General features: G+C 43.1%; 1 protein-coding gene across 1 annotated transcript in view; it reads right to left on the reverse strand.

The window, feature by feature from the left end:
* Nucleotides 1–1859, reverse strand: part of SMAD5 (SMAD family member 5) — a 74873-nt gene extending 73014 nt beyond the window's left edge. Inside the window, exon 1 of the mRNA XM_043465443.1 lies at nt 1843–1859. The gene's annotated coding sequence lies outside the window, so the exon portion shown is untranslated. The remainder of the gene's footprint in view (nt 1–1842) is intronic.
* Between the last annotated feature and the right edge of the window lie 15453 nt (nt 1860–17312).

The following is a 17312-nucleotide window of genomic DNA, read 5'->3' on the forward strand; positions in this document are numbered from 1 at the left end:
TTTCCTCACCTCTGGACCTGGAGGACAATTTGTGCTGCAGCTGAAATGATGGGAGAGAGAAAGGGCCTCTGTGTGATGGTGCTATCCCTAAAGAGAAAAGAAAGGTACTTGTTCATTTATTCTCTCTCTGCAGCCAAGACCTGGGGACTGGACCCAGGAGAAGCTCGGTTGCCCTCGCCCTCTCTGGCCTGGGGGCAGGGACTCAGGTGGCCAGCCTCACTCTCCATGGCCCTCTGCAGGATGGAGCCCATGCTGTGTGCAGAGTTTGGGGCACTTTTGCACATGGACATCTTTCTGGGCCCTTTATCCCCATTCTAAGTGTTTGTGATCACCAAGAGGCTAAGAACCTCTTATCTTTAAAAACGAGATTCTTTGTATTTTAGTTCCAGAAACCCACCTGACATCTTTCTGGGCCCTTTACCTCCATTCTAAGTGTTTGTGATCACCAAGAGGCTAAGAACCTCTTATCTTTATAAATGAGATTTTTTGTATTTTAGTTCATTTTCCAGAAACCCACCTGACCTCATTCTAGTCTGACAGTCTCAGACCCTCTCTCCATAGGGATAACAGGCCCATAGTGGCCCACCGAATCTGTGAATGAAGGCAACCAGCCCCACATGAAGTCCTGTGGGACTATAAGGTGTTCTCTCTGGGGGATACCTGCTCCTGTGAGGCAGAACTCACAGAGAGGTGCTCTCCACCCACTGGCCAGACTTCCCACCTATGCCACTCCTCCGACCAGACAGCTCCAAGGTTCCGGTTCTAAGAAGGGGTCTTCAGATATCCCCAGCACCCTTGCGTGCCAAGGTGGCACTCTGTATCTTAATGGGAGGCTGGCTATTGAGGAAGAGGTGGAGAGAAAAGGACAGGGCGTGGGTGGCTGTGGAGGTCCAGGAGTCTAGAGAGAGTCCTTCCTATTCCCCTCTAATTACTCTTGTTCCCCTTCCATTACTGGTAGCCTGGAGGGATCTGGTCAGAGGGGGCTGTGAGTTTGGCCTGGGACAAAAGAAATAAAATGGTAGGTAAAGTGTAGGCCAGGAAGGAGCAGCATGTGAGGGGAGGGGAGGTTTGGGGCTCAGGAGGTGCGTGTGAGGACTCTGTGTGGCTCGGAGGTGGCTGGAGGTCGGGTGCTGTGGTATCAGGAGGGGGCTGTGCAGAGTCACCCAAAGAAAGGAGCCTGGGTCTGCGAGGGTGAGAGGAAGGTTGGCAGAGTGAAATCCCCAAGGTTTGCAGTGGGGAGCTCTTTGGGTTTAAGAGGGAAAGGTTCTGGGCTTCTGAATCCACGGGCAATGGCCTGCGTTTCCTGAGGAAGGAAGAAGGGCCAGGAGTCCGGACAAGGAGTGCATGGCCTTGAACTAAACCGTCTGGCATTTCGGATTCCTGTCCAGTACAAAGGACAAAGATAAAACCTAGACTGTCAAGTGTGTATTTTTACCATACTCAGTTCAGATCCTCTTATCTTAATTTCTCATAGTTTCTTAATAGCAGGCACCCAAGTCAATGCAACTCTTAGTTTCTCTCTCAGTAAAGGATTAAATAATTAGTAAAAAGAGGGCTTAAACCCTGAGAGAAATCCTTTGGGGTTGACCAGTTCACCCTCCATGTGTTTCCAAATAAGATGTTCAGAGGCTGTGTGTATGTGGAGAGGCTAGTTATGCTGGTAGTCATGTGTATCTCCATACAAATCATTTCTTTTCTCTCTCACTGACCCCCTTCTCCCCTTGGTTCACCTCTCTCCACCTTCCCTGTTGTCCCCCTAGCTCACAACACCATCTGCTCTGCCTGGAGTGTCTATAACAATGTTCCCTCCCAAGCCTCCCACCTTTGTCCATTCCTACTCACCTCTGAGAGCTCAGCTCCGCTTCCTTAAGAGAGCCTTTCTCTTGAGGGATTCCTTCATTCTAAGTTCTCACAGAGCCAGTTTCATCTTTCAGAGCATTATATACACAGGATGGTGATTACTGTACACTCAGGATGCTGACTGAAGGTCATTTCCCAGAACTGATGCTCCCCAGTGTACCGTCAGAGTTTTCCAGTCCAGCTCACCCGGAACCACATTTTTAAGAGTTAGAGAGTCATAAAGGAGATCAAAAAAGTTTTTCTGGGGCCTCTGGGAGGAAAGGAAGAGGGAAAGAGGGGATATGCTGAGTCCCCAGCCTGTGAGATGGGTTGGTCCTAAGGAAACCCTTCCTTCCCAGCTGGCTCAGATCCAGAGCTGCTCCTGAGGGGGAGCCGGCTCTGACATAGCCTCCTTGCAGGCCAATTCCGTGGGAGGAGAAAGGTAAGGGCTGTCCCTGCATCTTCACCGGGCCAACTGCTCCTCTGCTCTGAAACTGATTGGCGTTTGGTGCCCTCAATGGGAAGGGGCTTCCCTGGTGTCTCAGAGAGTAAGGAATCTGCCTGCAATGTGGCAGACTCAGATTCAATCCCTGGGTTGGGAAGATCCGCTGGAGAAGGCAATGGCAACACTTGAGCTGCCTGTGCTCCATCCAAGTCCAGCAAAACATGATCACTTCCTACCAAGAGCCCACAGAAGTGCCTGAATCGAACCACCTCTCTGAATCCTTGACACTGCAACTCCAACCTTTCTGAATACCCCAAGGGCGGACAGGCAGCCTCAGCCCCTTAGATTTATTCACCCTCAGGTTTGTTGATGTGCATTTTCTTAGTCATATTGACTGGGTTTTTTAACATTCAAAATTAATATTTCTTCATCTTGAAGAAGTCAAGCACTATAGAAATAAATAAGAAAGTGTAGATCGCCTGTATTCTCCACCCTCTTCTCCCATCAAGGTAAGAGTCATTAATGGTTCCACATCTATTCATCAGGACCTGTCTCCATGCATATGCTATGAAAGGGACTTCACTACATTTAATATTTTGCAGTCTACCTTTTCTACTCAATATGTAATTGCAAGCTTTCTGTGCCACTCTGGTCTGTATACTAAATCACCTCAATATCTTAAACAGCTTCTATAAACGGATTTTGCATGATCTCCCTTTTCTGCTATTCCAAACATATCATAGTGAGTGCGCCCCCATCTTTGTGCATTGGGATGGGCACCTGAGCTGTTTCTGATTCCTTACTTTTACTGATCTGCAGCGTCAACAGGTTTATGCCTCTTCCTCTATGCATGTATGTACTTGTTTCTCAAGAAGACAGATTTCTCAAAGTAAAAGCTGGGTTAAATGGTAGGTGCATCTTCAGTTTTGAAAGACTGCCAAATTGTGTTCTCAGAAGGCTGTGCCAGTTTTCACTCCTACTGGCAGTGTGTGTATTACTCAGTTATGCTTTACTGAGGGATGTGCTCAGACGCAGCCACATGGACCCTGTTCCCGGAATTACCATGGCATTTATGCTCAGCACAGTGTGGGGGACATTACTCAGCCCCTGCCAGAAAGTCCCACTTGAGACTGCACATGAGTAATGAGAAGGTCCAAGGAAACTCTGAGAGAGACACAGGCAGGATGGAGGTGGACAGAGAGACAGCTGGGGAGACCCCTGTATCCTCTCTTTTATCCAAGGAGCTTACCGTTTTTTCTTGTTGGATGTTCTGCATTCCCTGTGCAGGAAACACGCACACACACACTTCCCAATTTCCTGTGTCTTGGACTCCATCTGTTTTCTAGATAAACAGTCCAAAGCTCACTGAAGATTCTGTTACATCCCTGCTTGGCCCTGCAGGTGGACAAGTGTGTACTGAGTCTGCAGTGCAGTGTGATTGCCAGGTTCTGGAAAGAAATGGCACCTTGACTGGTTAGATCTCTCGTGCATTGTGAACTACTGTGTCTTTAGAATCCTCCACTGCTTTGTCTACTCAGCCTATCACCCCTCTTTGTTTGATGCTGGACTCCTGTGGGAAGAATGGGCATTTGAGCCACATGACCAGAAATGATTAGAAAAAGAAGCAAAGTACAAGCCCAAACTGGATCTCTGGCCATGAGCTCAGGTCAGTCACTATAAGACAAAGTATCCCTGAAAACAATAACCCATCATATACAATAGCAATTTAATTCAGTACCATTACAAATACATTTAATATGTTTTATATTGTATTTATGTTATATATATATATACACCCACCTCAGTCCTAGGTGTTATGAATTTAGTTTTTGAGCCTAACCTGAGTAAAATAGGCAGTCTGATACTTCAGCTCACCCTGCCAAACTCTTCTGTTTGCACATCACATCTCTCACTTTATAGAGTGTTCCAAGTTCCAAATATATCATCTCATTCGTGTCCAAACAAAGCAGTGCTGGGAGTCTGGGAGGACAGGTATTAATGTGCTTCTTTAATAGCTGAAAGGCTGAAGCCTGAAGATGCACCCAAAGAAATCCATGAAGCAAGTCCCTTGACTTTGGGGCTTCTCATATGACATTCCAGTTGATTGTCTTTAGGTCTCACATATTTCCTCAATGCACAGCGTATTCTCAAAACTTGAGTCCCTGGGCACTCAGCCATCACAGGTGGCTCCCAGCCAAGTGACAGGATCTATAGATAAGTCTTGTCCCTGCTGGCAGCCTGGTATTCCTCGGGCAATCATTTTCAGAAGCCATTGACATCTTGGTTGGCTAGAAAGGCTGGCTGCCACCCTCTGCCCAGGAACTGAACTGCCCGTTGCTGCATGGGTTTATGAGTGTCAGCTGCTTTTTCTCATTACCACTTCCAATTAGCTCATTGTTCTAGGCCCAAAGCTAACAGGCACCCCTTGGGATTCATTTACGCTAATGTTGGGGCCCTGGTTTCTTTTTTTAGAAGAAAATTTCAGGTTTTATGAAGTGAACAATTAGAAACATCAGGATAGAGTCGCTGGTTATGGGTCCAAGAGAGAAGGGATACAGGTTTTTCACAGTGAAGCTGACAGGATGAGGAGCCTTAGTCACCTAGACAAGGTAAACACATCCTTCAGGGCCCAGATCAGTCTGTGTTGAAGGCAGCCGGGGCTGCAGGACAAAGATGTAGGTGAGTGAGGAGACAGAATGCCATGGTGCTTGCTGAAGAAGCATCTGGCTGTCCTGGGGGGACCACAGCCTCAGGGCCATGTTTACAGTCCTCCCTTATGGAAGGAAGAGGCTTGGAAGAGAACTAAAGTGTATTAAATATCTACTGCATGCTAAGTGTGATCACCCTCATTTCACATAATCTCCGTGCAACTATATCAAATAAGAACTATCATTCTGATGTGGTGGACCTGGAGACTGTTGTACAGAGTGAAATAAGTCAGAAAGAGAAAAACAAATATTGAATATTAATACATATATGTGGAATCTAGAAAAATGATGTAGATGATCTTATTTGCAAAGCAGAAGTAGAGACACAGACATAGAGAACAAATGTATGGATACCAAGGGGAAGGTGAGATGAATTGGGAGATTGGGATTGACATATATACATCACTGTGTATAAAATAGAAAATTAATGAGAATCTATTCTATAGCACAGGGAACTCTACCCAATGCTTTGTGGTGACCTAAACGTGAAGAAAACCCAAACAAGCGGGGATATATGTGTATGTTGAACTGATTCACTTTGCTGAACAGCAGAAACGAACACAATGTTTTAAAGTAACTATATTCCAATAAAAATTTTTTTAATTGTTATCATTCCATTTTTCTAGGAGAGAAAACTAAGGCACACAGAGACCAGACCTGACCAGAGTCCCACACTTGGGGCTGGAGGAATGAGAATGTACACCAGGAAACATAGATGTCCATGGAAAAGGAGTCAGGGCACAGCACTGCGTACCACTGAGTGAAATTCCTCAAAATCCCGTTTGAAAGGCTTCCTGTGATAACCCACTTGCTTTCCATTGATGTCTTTGGGAAATACTTCATCCTCGTGGCCTGTAGATAGTCCAAGCGTGCTGACTTGAAGACCAGAGTACTTTCTGGGTTTACTTTCTCTTATGTTTAAAGAAGCTTGTGCTTCTCCTCCCCCTTAAGGTGTTTATTGGGTGACTGGTGGCTCCCTCACAGGTGTCGCTGCTATGTGGCAGAGGTTGTAGCTCAGGGTGACCCCTGAGAAAAAGACCCAAGGGCAGGAGGACAGGAGGCAGTGGGCAATAGGCAGGCAAAGCACAGTCCTTTGACTGCCACTCTGCTTTACCAGAAACATCTCATTCCCCACCCAAGGATCAAACCCAGGTCTCCTGCATTGTAGGCAGATTCTTTACCATCTGAGCCACCAGGGAAGCCCAGAAACACCTCAGGGGAAGGTAGAAGTGGAGCCTAGAGCTGCCATCAAGCCAGGCACCTGGGGCAAGTCCTTTCTAACCAGGCAGATCCTCCACCTGCAAACGGAAGGAACGGGCTGGGCTGCTCCCTAAGGTCTTTCCTAGTTCCAAACTCCTCTGTGTGTGTGTGTTAGTTGCTTAGTCGTGTCTGACTCTTTGCAACCCCATAGACTGTAGCCCACCAGGCCCCTCTGTCCATGGGCTTCTCCAGGCAAGAACACTGGAGTGGGTTGCCATTTCCTTCTCCAAAAGAAACTACAGAAAGAAAGTGAAGTCGCTCAGTCATGTCCAGCTCTTTGCGACCCCATGGACTGTAGCCTACCAGGCTCCTCCATCCATGGAATTTTCCAGGCAAGAGCACCGGAGTGGGTTGCCATTTCCTTCTCCACCAAAGTCCTCTGGTTTGTGTCAAAAAAGTTCTGGGGCTCTCATTATTCTGGAAGCTGAAAAACCTGCCTTACCTATTATTTTTTCACACCCAAACACTTTGATGGTAATAGAATTTGCATTGATCTTCACTTGTGTGTTATTTTGAGTTGCAAATTCACTTACTTACCTCCATCTTTGATCAAGTTCACCTGTTCCTCATTGGATCTGAATTTAATGATGGGCCAAATGAATCCAAGAACTGACCAGTTACCCTTCCTACCCCCACCTCCTCTGATATCCAGCAAGACTCATTTCCTGAATTGGGTATATAAATACTCAGCACTTTTGCACGATTTTGCGGGCTACCTTTTGTTTCTCCTCCAGAGGGTGTTCGTGTGTGTCAGCCAAAGGAGATGGGGCGTGAAGAAGCTGAAAGATCTAACGGGGAGGGGGGAAAAGGCCGGAAGTTTACAGGGAAGATGGCCAATCCTTGCCAAGGGGTGAAAAAGTCAGACATCTGGTTGCTAGTTGTGTTTCCTGCTGAAATTCAGGGCAAAAGTTCCCCTACAAGCTTGAGTCTGGGAGAGAGGAGAAGAAAGAGAGTAGGAGGGGAGATGTGAGACAGAAATCCTACAGCCAGGGGAGTGGAAAGGGTGGACAAAAACAACTGTTCCTGTATTCTTTGAGCTCAAATCTTCTTCCAAGAGTGGGATAGAGACTTGGCAAAACATTCAAAGGACTCTGGCTTTCAGGGAGTGAGCGGTATCTAAGAGGCCCTCACAGGTCTGCCCTTGGCTCAATTTCATGTTTGCAGGAGGAGCTATGGAGCTCCGATCCGAAGTCCTGCCCGATAACAGATGCTGGGAGTCAACCCGGAATTCCTCATTAACAGTGCAAATTAGCAAGAAGGAAAATAAAGATACCCGGATGCTTTATGTATACCCCCAACTATAATAATCCCTTAATCACAACAGCACTTTGCTTACAAAGGACAATGTCCTACATCTAATTCCCATCATCCTGTCTTGGTGAGGGAAGATGAAGGGGTCAGGCCTGGGATATGAATCCCCAGTTCACAGAAGAAGAAACAGACTCAGAAAAGTAATTCAGCCTTAATTAAGCTTCCAGGCCCAGACTTGTCCTTGTTCCCCCAATGCCTGACCTTGTAAGACACCAGGTGACTAAAGGAATTGTAAAGAGGCCTGAGCCACATGTGTGGGCACACGGAGCTTTCTGTCCAAGGTGCTATTTCTGGGCCACAAGGTGTAGAACCAATTCTTAGAAAATGAAAACCCCCAAAGCATTTGCTAGTGATGTTGGTCTGGTGCCTGTTTGTGTCACAACCAATTCACCCAACTTGAAATTCCATTTTCCCTGAAAGAACTGCAGTTGATAGCTGTTCATTTATGTTAACAATGGATGAATCACTGCTACACAATTTTTTCAACTTTCTATGCATTTGAATATTTTCATAATATGATATCAAGGGAAATCTCATTTTTATTTTATGTTTGAATTTTCAAATAAAAGTGATGAGTTGGCCTGACTTTCTTCCCTTCTTCCACTCATCATTCAACATATATTTATTGAGCAATGTACCCGGTGCTGGAAATACAGTAGTGAACCCAACGGGCATGAACTCTGACATCATGATGAAGACTGAAAGTGCGCAAATTAACACATTTGAAAATGTAATGATATCTCTTCATAAGTGCCTAGAAGAAAAGTGCTATGGTAGAGAAAAATTAATAGGAGGACCTGTATTCAGGATGGGGAAGAGGGCCAGGAAGAGAAGGTATGAGGAGCAAAGATCTGGAGACAGGCAATACTGTCGGGAGCCTAGGACCTAGAGACACCAGAGAGGCCTGAGCTCCTGGGAGACTCCTAAGGAGGCTGCAAAACCAAGAAGCATACTCAGCAAACAGTCTGGAGGAGCCTTCCATTGTGAACCTCAGCTTTGTCATCTCTGAAGCTGGAGAGTGAGACCAACATCACTCGGCTTCCGTGGTGGTTCTGTGGTGAAGAATCCACCTGCCAGTGCAGGAGACCTGGGTTCAATCCCTGGGTCAGGAAGATCCCCTGGAGAAGGAAATGGCAACCCACTCCAGTACTCTTGCCTGGGACTTCCCATGAACAGAGGAGCCTGACAGGCTATAGTCCACGGGGTCGCGAAAGAGTAGGATAGGACTTAGAAAATAAACAATAACAAACCAACATCACTGGATGTTTGAGAGAATGATCCGGTTCCAGTCCAATGAATGGAAATCCTAACCCAAGGTGTACAAATCTGCCTCTATCATGTTACCAGATGTGTTCCATTGTAATGTCTTGCTGGTCTTCATCAGTGGTGGCTGGAGCCATTTGCTTTGGGTTCCTCCTGTCACTGATGTATTAAACCATCTGTAAACAAACACTTGAGAGGTGGGACTGCTAAAGGACACTGCAGAGCTTCAGTCTAGGTTCACTTTCCAATTTGTTGTTGAGCATCCTGGTGCTAATGGCAGGGGTACAGTTCACATAATAAACAAGGTTGACTTTTGTGTGTACGGAAAAATTCTTCATTTTCTCGTATCACTCCCTGCCACCATATTTGGGAGACATTTTGAAAATGTAAGGGATAGAATAAGTAGGGACAGAGACCATTTTATCAACTGTAAAGCAGCATTTCTCAACTGTGTGCCTTCTGGATACCCCTCCCCTCTCTCACACTTTATAGAATCACAGAATCTTGGGTGGTTGGTATTACAAATATATGAGTACTTTCTTGTTTTCTAAGAGTTAAATTATATTTTATATCATGTGCTATAGTCTGTTAAAAAAAAATCCTTGATGAAACTTATTAGAAGGCCTAATAACTCTGTTTTTTTCACTGCTGCATGTATAATACCTTGAAATGTGCCTAAGCACATAGAAAGCAATAATTAACTACAGATTTGATGAATTAATTAATGAATCCCATTTTATAGATGGGGCAACAGAGGCTTGGTAAGGTTCAGTGACTTTTCCAAGTTCATGCAAGTGTTAAATAGCAGGGCCAGGACCAGAAATCAGACCTTCAGAAGTCTCATTTAGGATTTTTCCTGGGATGCTACCTTTATTTTTATGGTATAATCACAAACTCAGAAATAATATGAAACATTATATATCTGAAATAGCTGAAATGACTATCCTAATTGCCTACTCTTATAATGTATTTGACTTTTTGTTTTCTAAACAAATGGGATTAGAAAGTATACCTAGTGTGGAAAGGAGCAGGAGGCCATAGGCTCACAGGAGAACCAGAAAGATGGAGAATCAGTCTGGAGCTTAGAGAGCTTGGCAGGCTGGCACCATGTAAGGGCACGCTGTGCTACACACTGTCACAGCTATAGATGAGAACAGCTCTGCATCATGGCATTTGATGGAACTTTCAAGAAAGTTTGAAATCAGAAAAGACATGCCACAAACTCTGAGTCTTTACCTAGAGAACAGGAGCAGACCCAGCAGACATCCAGTTTTGACTTATAGACTCCTATATTGCTGACGTTTGTACAATGAAGTATATTATGCCCAACAAAAGCCCAACAGAATAAAAAAACACCTTCTCTATATTTCATACATTCTGCTGAAAAGGCCTGGAAAATAATGCAGTTTGGTTTAGCATGTTTCCATTAAATACAATTAAGGTATAAAAAAAAATAATGAATGTCAAAAGGAATGGATTATTTTCACTGGCAGATCAAGTTGCCATTATGAAATAGTGATTAACCTGTACGGAAAGCCTGTGACACAGCAGGTTCAGTGCTAAGCATTTTGCTTATTTATCTCATGTACTGCTCATGACAACACTATGAAACGGTCCCTTTTATGATGACAGATGTATGGGACAGTTGGGCCCCATAGGTTAAGAAACTGGCACACAGGCAAGCCACAGAGTTCAGATTCAAACCCAGGTCTGCCTAACATCAAAGCTCAGGTTCTCAGTGCCCTGAGCTGCGCTGGTTTTTTTGGTATGTGAATCCTGTATTAAGGGGGTTGTGAAAGGTTAGAAGTTCATACGGGTTGTACAAAACAGCACACCTTCAACAATTCTTTCCCTGCGCTCTGCTGATTATAGAGGCTAATTAGAAAACCCCCTCTCTCTCTACCAGTTGCCTCCTCCCCTCCCTCTCCTAAACTGGAAGTCTCTTGTTCCAGCTCACCCTTCCTGGAAGCTCTTGGCCATTGCTGATGAACAAGAGGCGATAACCTAACTTCACTCGACTAAACTTTCAATAATTCCATTGTGTCCTGTATCCTCAAAACATGTTGCTTATCTCACCATGTGAGAGCTGCAAGATATTTTCCTACAGATCCAAGAAAAGATTTGGACATTTAAGTTGTGAATTCTTCCTTGGCCCCAGCTTTACTTTCTATCTTTATGATGGAATGTGGTATCTTGAAATATGGAGGTGGTTGTTATGGGAAAAAGGTTTGCTCACTAAATGAGAAAACGAGGGCAAACTTTAGAGTCTTGTCTAATTAAGCTAACTTGCTTTATATCTTTGAGATGCAACTTTGATCGACTGGTGGAGCCTCCAGAAGGTGTTTTAGTGTCGCCTGAGGTTCAGAAGATGAAGGATCCAGTCACTTCCTGGAGCGAGGGAACTTTGCTTCAGTTCAATCTTTCTGGATGGAAAAAGGTTTAGAAAAGATGCCTGCAGTTCTCACACCAGGAGCCATGGATTGTAGCCTGTGGAGGCAGGCACCAAGCCCATCCCCCAGGACCTGATAATGAACCTTTCTAAGTTTAATCAGTTTCATCCTCTATAAAACAAGCACAATTAAAACCTCTGGATCATAAGGTTCAGTTCACTTCAGTCCCTCACTCATGTCTGACTCTTGGTGACCCCATGAACTGCAGCATGCCAGGCTTCCCTGTCTATCACTAACTCCCATAGCTTGCTCAAACTCATGTCCATCAAGTCAGTGATGCCATCTCATCCTCTGTCATCCCCTTCTTCTCCTGTCTTCAATCTTTCCCAGCATCAGGGTCTTTCCTAATGAGTCAGTTCTTTGCATCAGGTGGCCAAAGTATTGTAGCTTCAGCTCTAGCATCTGTCCTTCTAATGAATATTCAGGACTGATTTCCTTTACAACTGACTGGTTTGACCTCCTTGCAGTTCAAGGGACTCTCAAGAGTCTTCTCCAACACCACAGTTCAAAAGCATCAATTCTTCAGCGCTCAGTTTTCCTTATGGTCCAACTCTCATATCCATACATAACTACTAGAAAAACCATAGCTTTGACTAGATGGACCTTTTTGGTAAAGTAATATCTCTGCTTTTTAATATGCTGTCTAGTTTGGTCATAGCTTTTCTTCCAAGGAGCAAGCATCTTTTAATTTCATGGCTTCAATCACCATCTGCAGTGATTTTGGAACCCAAGAAAATAAAGTCTGTCACTGTTTCCATTGTTTCCCCATCTATTTGCCATGAAGTGATGGGACCGGATGCCATGATCTTCGTTTTTTTTATGTTGAGTCTTAAGCCAGCTTTTTGGCTTTCCTCTTTCACTTTCATTAAGAGGCTCTTTAATTCCTCTTTGCTTTGTGCCATAAGAGTGATGTCATCTGTGTATCTGAGGTTATTGATATTTCTCCCGGCAATCTTGATTCCAGCTTGTACTTCATCCAGTCCGGCATTTTGCATGATGTACTTTGCATATAAATTAAATAAATAAGGTGACTATATATAGTTATTGGGATGATTAAATGAGATAAAACACATAAAAAGCACTTAAATATTGCCTGCTGCTGCTGCTAAGTCACTTCAGTTGTGTCCGACTCTGGGCGACCCCATGGACCACAAGCCTACCAGGCTCCTCCATCCATGGGATTTTCCAGGCAAGAGTACTAGAGTGAGGTGCCATTGCCTTCTCCATAGCACAAAGCAAATTCTCAATATAGACTTTACTATCTCTGTGAGGTGCCAGATGTTGAATAAATAAATCACATAAATGGTCACAATATGGTTGAGATAAATGTCACAAAGTGTAAAGAGCAGTGAAAAATTATAAAAGGATAACATAACCAGGCCTGGGTGGTCAGACAAAATTTGGAGGAAGTAAATATAAAACTGAAACCTAAAGGATAAGAATTCTTCAAATGAGGGTTGGTACTAATCCGATTGTACTCTTCAAAAACCAACTATACTAGAATTGCCTTGAGCACTTAAGTATTGCAGCTTTAAATAAAAACTACAAGCATCAAAAGCAAACATTTATATGTTTTTATTTAATGACATTTATATTTAATGTCAGCATTATTTTGTATTTGAATATGTTCAATAAATAAGTCAAGTATGTCATCAAATATTTATCAGATATTTGTCTTTATTTTATTTATGATCTTTGCCCAAGATCTTCAGGGTAGGTATCTGTATTTTTATTTATTTTTAAAAGTTCTTTATATATTAAATTTATTAATCCTCTATCATAGTTGTCAGAGACATTTTTTCAAAGTTTATAATTCACCTAAATTTTGTGATGCTCTTTAAACTTAAAAAATTATATATCTAAATTCATTGATCTTGAAAAATATATTTGCTATCATTAATGCTATTTGTCCATTTAGAGAGTTCTTAACCCTCCTAGCTTCAGATGGACATTCACCTACATTTTCTTCTTTTATGGTTTTGTTTTTGATTCACATCCTTACAGTTTAAAAAATCTCTGTAATGTTTCAGTTATGTTTTATTGGTTCTACACCCACTTATTTTGATTCTTACTTAGGATAGCCTACAGTTCTTGGAATTAGTCTCTATTATTTATTTCCAAGTAGATTGTTTCCTTTCTCATAATCTTTATTGCCTTTCCCCACTTCCTCTGCATTTTGTAGACTGATAGAATTCATGTCATGTCCTTCATGTCAATGATTTAATTTTCTGGGCATTTAGTTTATTGCCTCCAATTCAGATGATTTCAATCTTACCATTAATGCCACAGTTTCCTTGCCCTCCTTCTATCCCTTTCATATTGTTTTCTTCTTATGGTTTTCTATTTCTATGTCATAAAAGCTTTGCTTGTGGAAGGTGCCAAACAGGTTTTTCTTCTGGGTTTTTCTGTATGCCATTTTTATTGTTACATTCTTCCTCTGAATTTTTAAGATGTTATTTCTGTTCCTGTGATTCTTTATGAGGGTTTTAGTTGTCCCTTGTCAAGCTCCCCCTCCCCTACTTGGTTCTTGTCAAAGAGAGAACTAACCATAGGGGCAGATAAGTGGGTGATTGCCCAGCTCCTCTTCTCATCAATTCAGCAGAAGAGTAGGTGGCTGCAGTAGCTCATGACCCAGTTTTCAGTGTCCAGGAGGAATATCTGTCATGATTTTCAGCAGATTTTTTTTCCCAGAAAAGGTCTTACTTGGAACTCTGACATAAAAATCTATAATATCATAAAAGCTTCGTTTAAGTGAAGGACAAGGACCCTCAATATCATATGCTTCTTGTCCTAAGGCAGATTTTCTTCTTACTTCTCAGTCCCTTGCTCTCTGATGGGTTGAACTGATGGAATAAATGAGAATCACACACCCTCATCAGGTGCTGCTGTGAAGATTTCTTCACTCTTTTCTGTTGTCACAGTATGACCTTGGGACCTTAACCCTTTAAAATTCCCCGTACCACCCCCTCCTCTCTCTCCCAGCCCCAAACTCTCTGCTCTCCTTTCTGTGATGTGTGGTCTTTGGATGGATGTAGAACCTATTGCGTTGTGGGGAGTGGTCCTCCAGAGTTCTGCAGAAGACAGATTCCTGGTGTTCTGAAATGCCTATCTGATAACATGGCTGTTACAGAACTCCTAAAGTGTAGAAAATGAAGGTTGCTGAAGATTCTTCCTGCCTTCTTTCTTGGGAAATGGGATATTCTATTTAATGGATGAGGCAAGAATTGTCACCATTTTTTCCCCTCTGTCCTACTCTATATTTGGTGAAAATTCTTAACAAATTCAGTTGAAGTCTATCCTTTGAGCAGTGTCAGCCCTGAGACTTTTCTGTACCTTCACAAACATTTTGGTGGGATATTGGGGTTAGGGGTTGGTAGGAGGCCGCTTGCTTATATTTAAAGCAGCAAGTTCCAAGGATCATTTCGTGATTCATTTGGGGGCCACAGGGCTAAGTGCTCCTGGCCTATCTCTCGAGTAGTCTTATATTTACACTTCAATTTCTCTTTATTTGAACATTTCATCCAATAAAATGTTGACTTCTTTTCATTTGTAAGTTACTCAATAGTGTATCATTATAATTTATATTGACAGAATATGCTCAGACATTTTTACCAAGAGAGGTAGCTGTGATCAAAACAGTATGGAGGGGGAAAAAAAAACCAGGAGACCACTGGGAAAGAGGCCACCTGGGCAGCAAGCTGCCCCCCAGATTCCCAGTCCTACTCCTTCCCCACCCAGGACTCAGACACAGGTGTGAGGGTCTCCTTTCTTTCCAGTTTGCTACATCCATGACCTTGCTTTAGGATATTTTGTTCTGTTCCAGAGCGCAACAAAGTCAGCATTTAGCTAATGAGCACCATATTATTGAGAATGTAAAAGACCCCATTGTTTCTCCCACTTTATGGAGGAACGTGGCTTCCTGAGGTAAATTAATTTGCGGAAGGAGTCATAATAACTGATTACTTTACAATGAGCAACACTTTATGCCAGTCATGCACAGGGTGGGGAGCAGGGAAAATATGACACAGTATATTTTTCTTCAACTTAAGTCTTTTATGGAAAAAAATAGTCTTAAAGCTTTAAGGTATTCAAGTTGTGAGCTCTGAACGTTTCTAAAACGCTCTCCCCTGCATTCTTCCCTGTCTTCTTTTGAATATCTTTGGAAGAGATGCAAGTGTTAGGGCACTAGAACAAAGAACCCCATCGGGATGGTTAACTATGGCTCTTTGCCACAGGGAACGCTGTTCAATGCTATGCAGCAGCCTGGAGGGGAGTGGAGTTTGGGGGAGAACAGATACCTGTATATGTGTGGCTGAGTCCCTTTGCTCTCCACCTGAAACTATCACAATATTTGTTAATCGGCTACATTCCAATATAAAATAAAAAGAATAAAAAAATATGGCTCTTTGCCCTCATTGGTTAGATAGTTCAGAGGAGATGAAGCGGTGTCTGGTAGTGAAAAAGGGGCAAGGATTCCAAAGAGAAGGGAGACACTAACCAGGAAGGGAGACTTAGAGAGAAAACCCTGTGTGTGTGTGTGTGTGTGTGTGTGTGTGTGTGTGTTCAGTTCAGGCGCTCAGTCGTGTCCAACTCTTTGTGACCCCATGAATCATAGCACGCCAGGCCTCCCTGTCCACCACCAACTCCCGGAGTTTGCTCAAACTCATGTCCACTGAGTCGGTGATGCCATCCAACCATCTCATCCTCTGTCGTCCCCTTCTCCTCCTGCCTTCAATCTTTCCCAGCATCAGGGTCTTTTCCAATGAGTCAGTTCTTCGCATCAGGTGGCCAAAGTATTGGAGTTTGAGTGTGTAGGGGCAAAAATTTAAAATAGCCCAGAAGGGATGCATGTATATGTATATAATTCTAGGTTTCACAATTGTCTGAAACTCAGATATATGTACAAATATTCATATTTAATGTTTATCTTCAAATCAGGTCTTTCATTAAATAAATGTTAGAAAATGCTCTATTATATAGGTGTTCAAGCTATTAACTCTAAACAGCTTCCAAAAGGTACCCCAAATCCCCCTTTTCTTATCTTCTTTAAACACATTTGGAAGAGAAGCCATTTTTAAAAGTCAAAACACAATTGAGTAAGAGAACAGTTGAAATTTTAAAATAACAGGACAATGAAAGCCTGACACATAGACACTTCATAAATATTTATTGAGGTATCTCTCTGCAAAATAAAACTGTAGTGCTGTTTTGCAATTTGATTTTTTTGTCCCCACGTGTATGTTGGGCCTCCTTCCATATTGGTTCCTGGAAACTGGTAGCATTATTTTTTGTTGCTGCATTGTGTTACATTGTAGGGAGGCAATGTAATTTGTTTGACCTAATTGATAGAAAACAAAATGGAAACATGGAAAGGATGCCACAGTCAAAGCTACAATCATTTTATGTTGTCTTTGCACACAAGTAGGAGTCCTTCTATAAGATAAAGTGCTAGGAGATAAATCTTTGGGTCAAAGGGTATATAGAGGGTAGGATTTCAGGATAAAGCCTTAAATCTTTCTCAGCAGCTCTAAGTGAGAAGCGGGAAAGGGATCAGGACTCCTCAGTCCTGTCCCTTCATTCCATTTACTCTTGACCCCATTCCAAACAGGGCTTCACCAGCTGTCTGGGTTTGGGTAATCCTGAGAGTAGACCCTAAGATAAGTATTCAAGTGCAAGTAGTTTATTTGGGAGGGAGTATCAGGAAATACAAGTAGGGGAATGGGTAAATGAGACATGAAATAAAGGGTGTGTTATCAAACCATGTCCCACTGTGGGCAACTGGTGTTGAATCCTGCTGGGAAACATGAGGAAAGAGTATAGAACACACCCCAGAGATGCCCCAACCATGGAACTGGAAACTGGTGTACTTATCCATTTCATCCATGACCTGTTGTTGGTTGAGAAGTGAGTCAAGGGGCTTTAAGTATGTGACTCTTCCAACCTGCCCTGGTAGAGGTCAAATGCATTCCTGTAGCTGGCCCAGAGTTTCAGATGTTCAGAGTAATCAGGAGGTGGGGATAGATGAGTGCCAAGAGG

Source organism: Cervus canadensis, chromosome 4 (assembly GCF_019320065.1).
Source record: "Cervus canadensis isolate Bull #8, Minnesota chromosome 4, ASM1932006v1, whole genome shotgun sequence".
Classification (NCBI taxonomy): domain Eukaryota; kingdom Metazoa; phylum Chordata; class Mammalia; order Artiodactyla; family Cervidae; genus Cervus; species Cervus canadensis.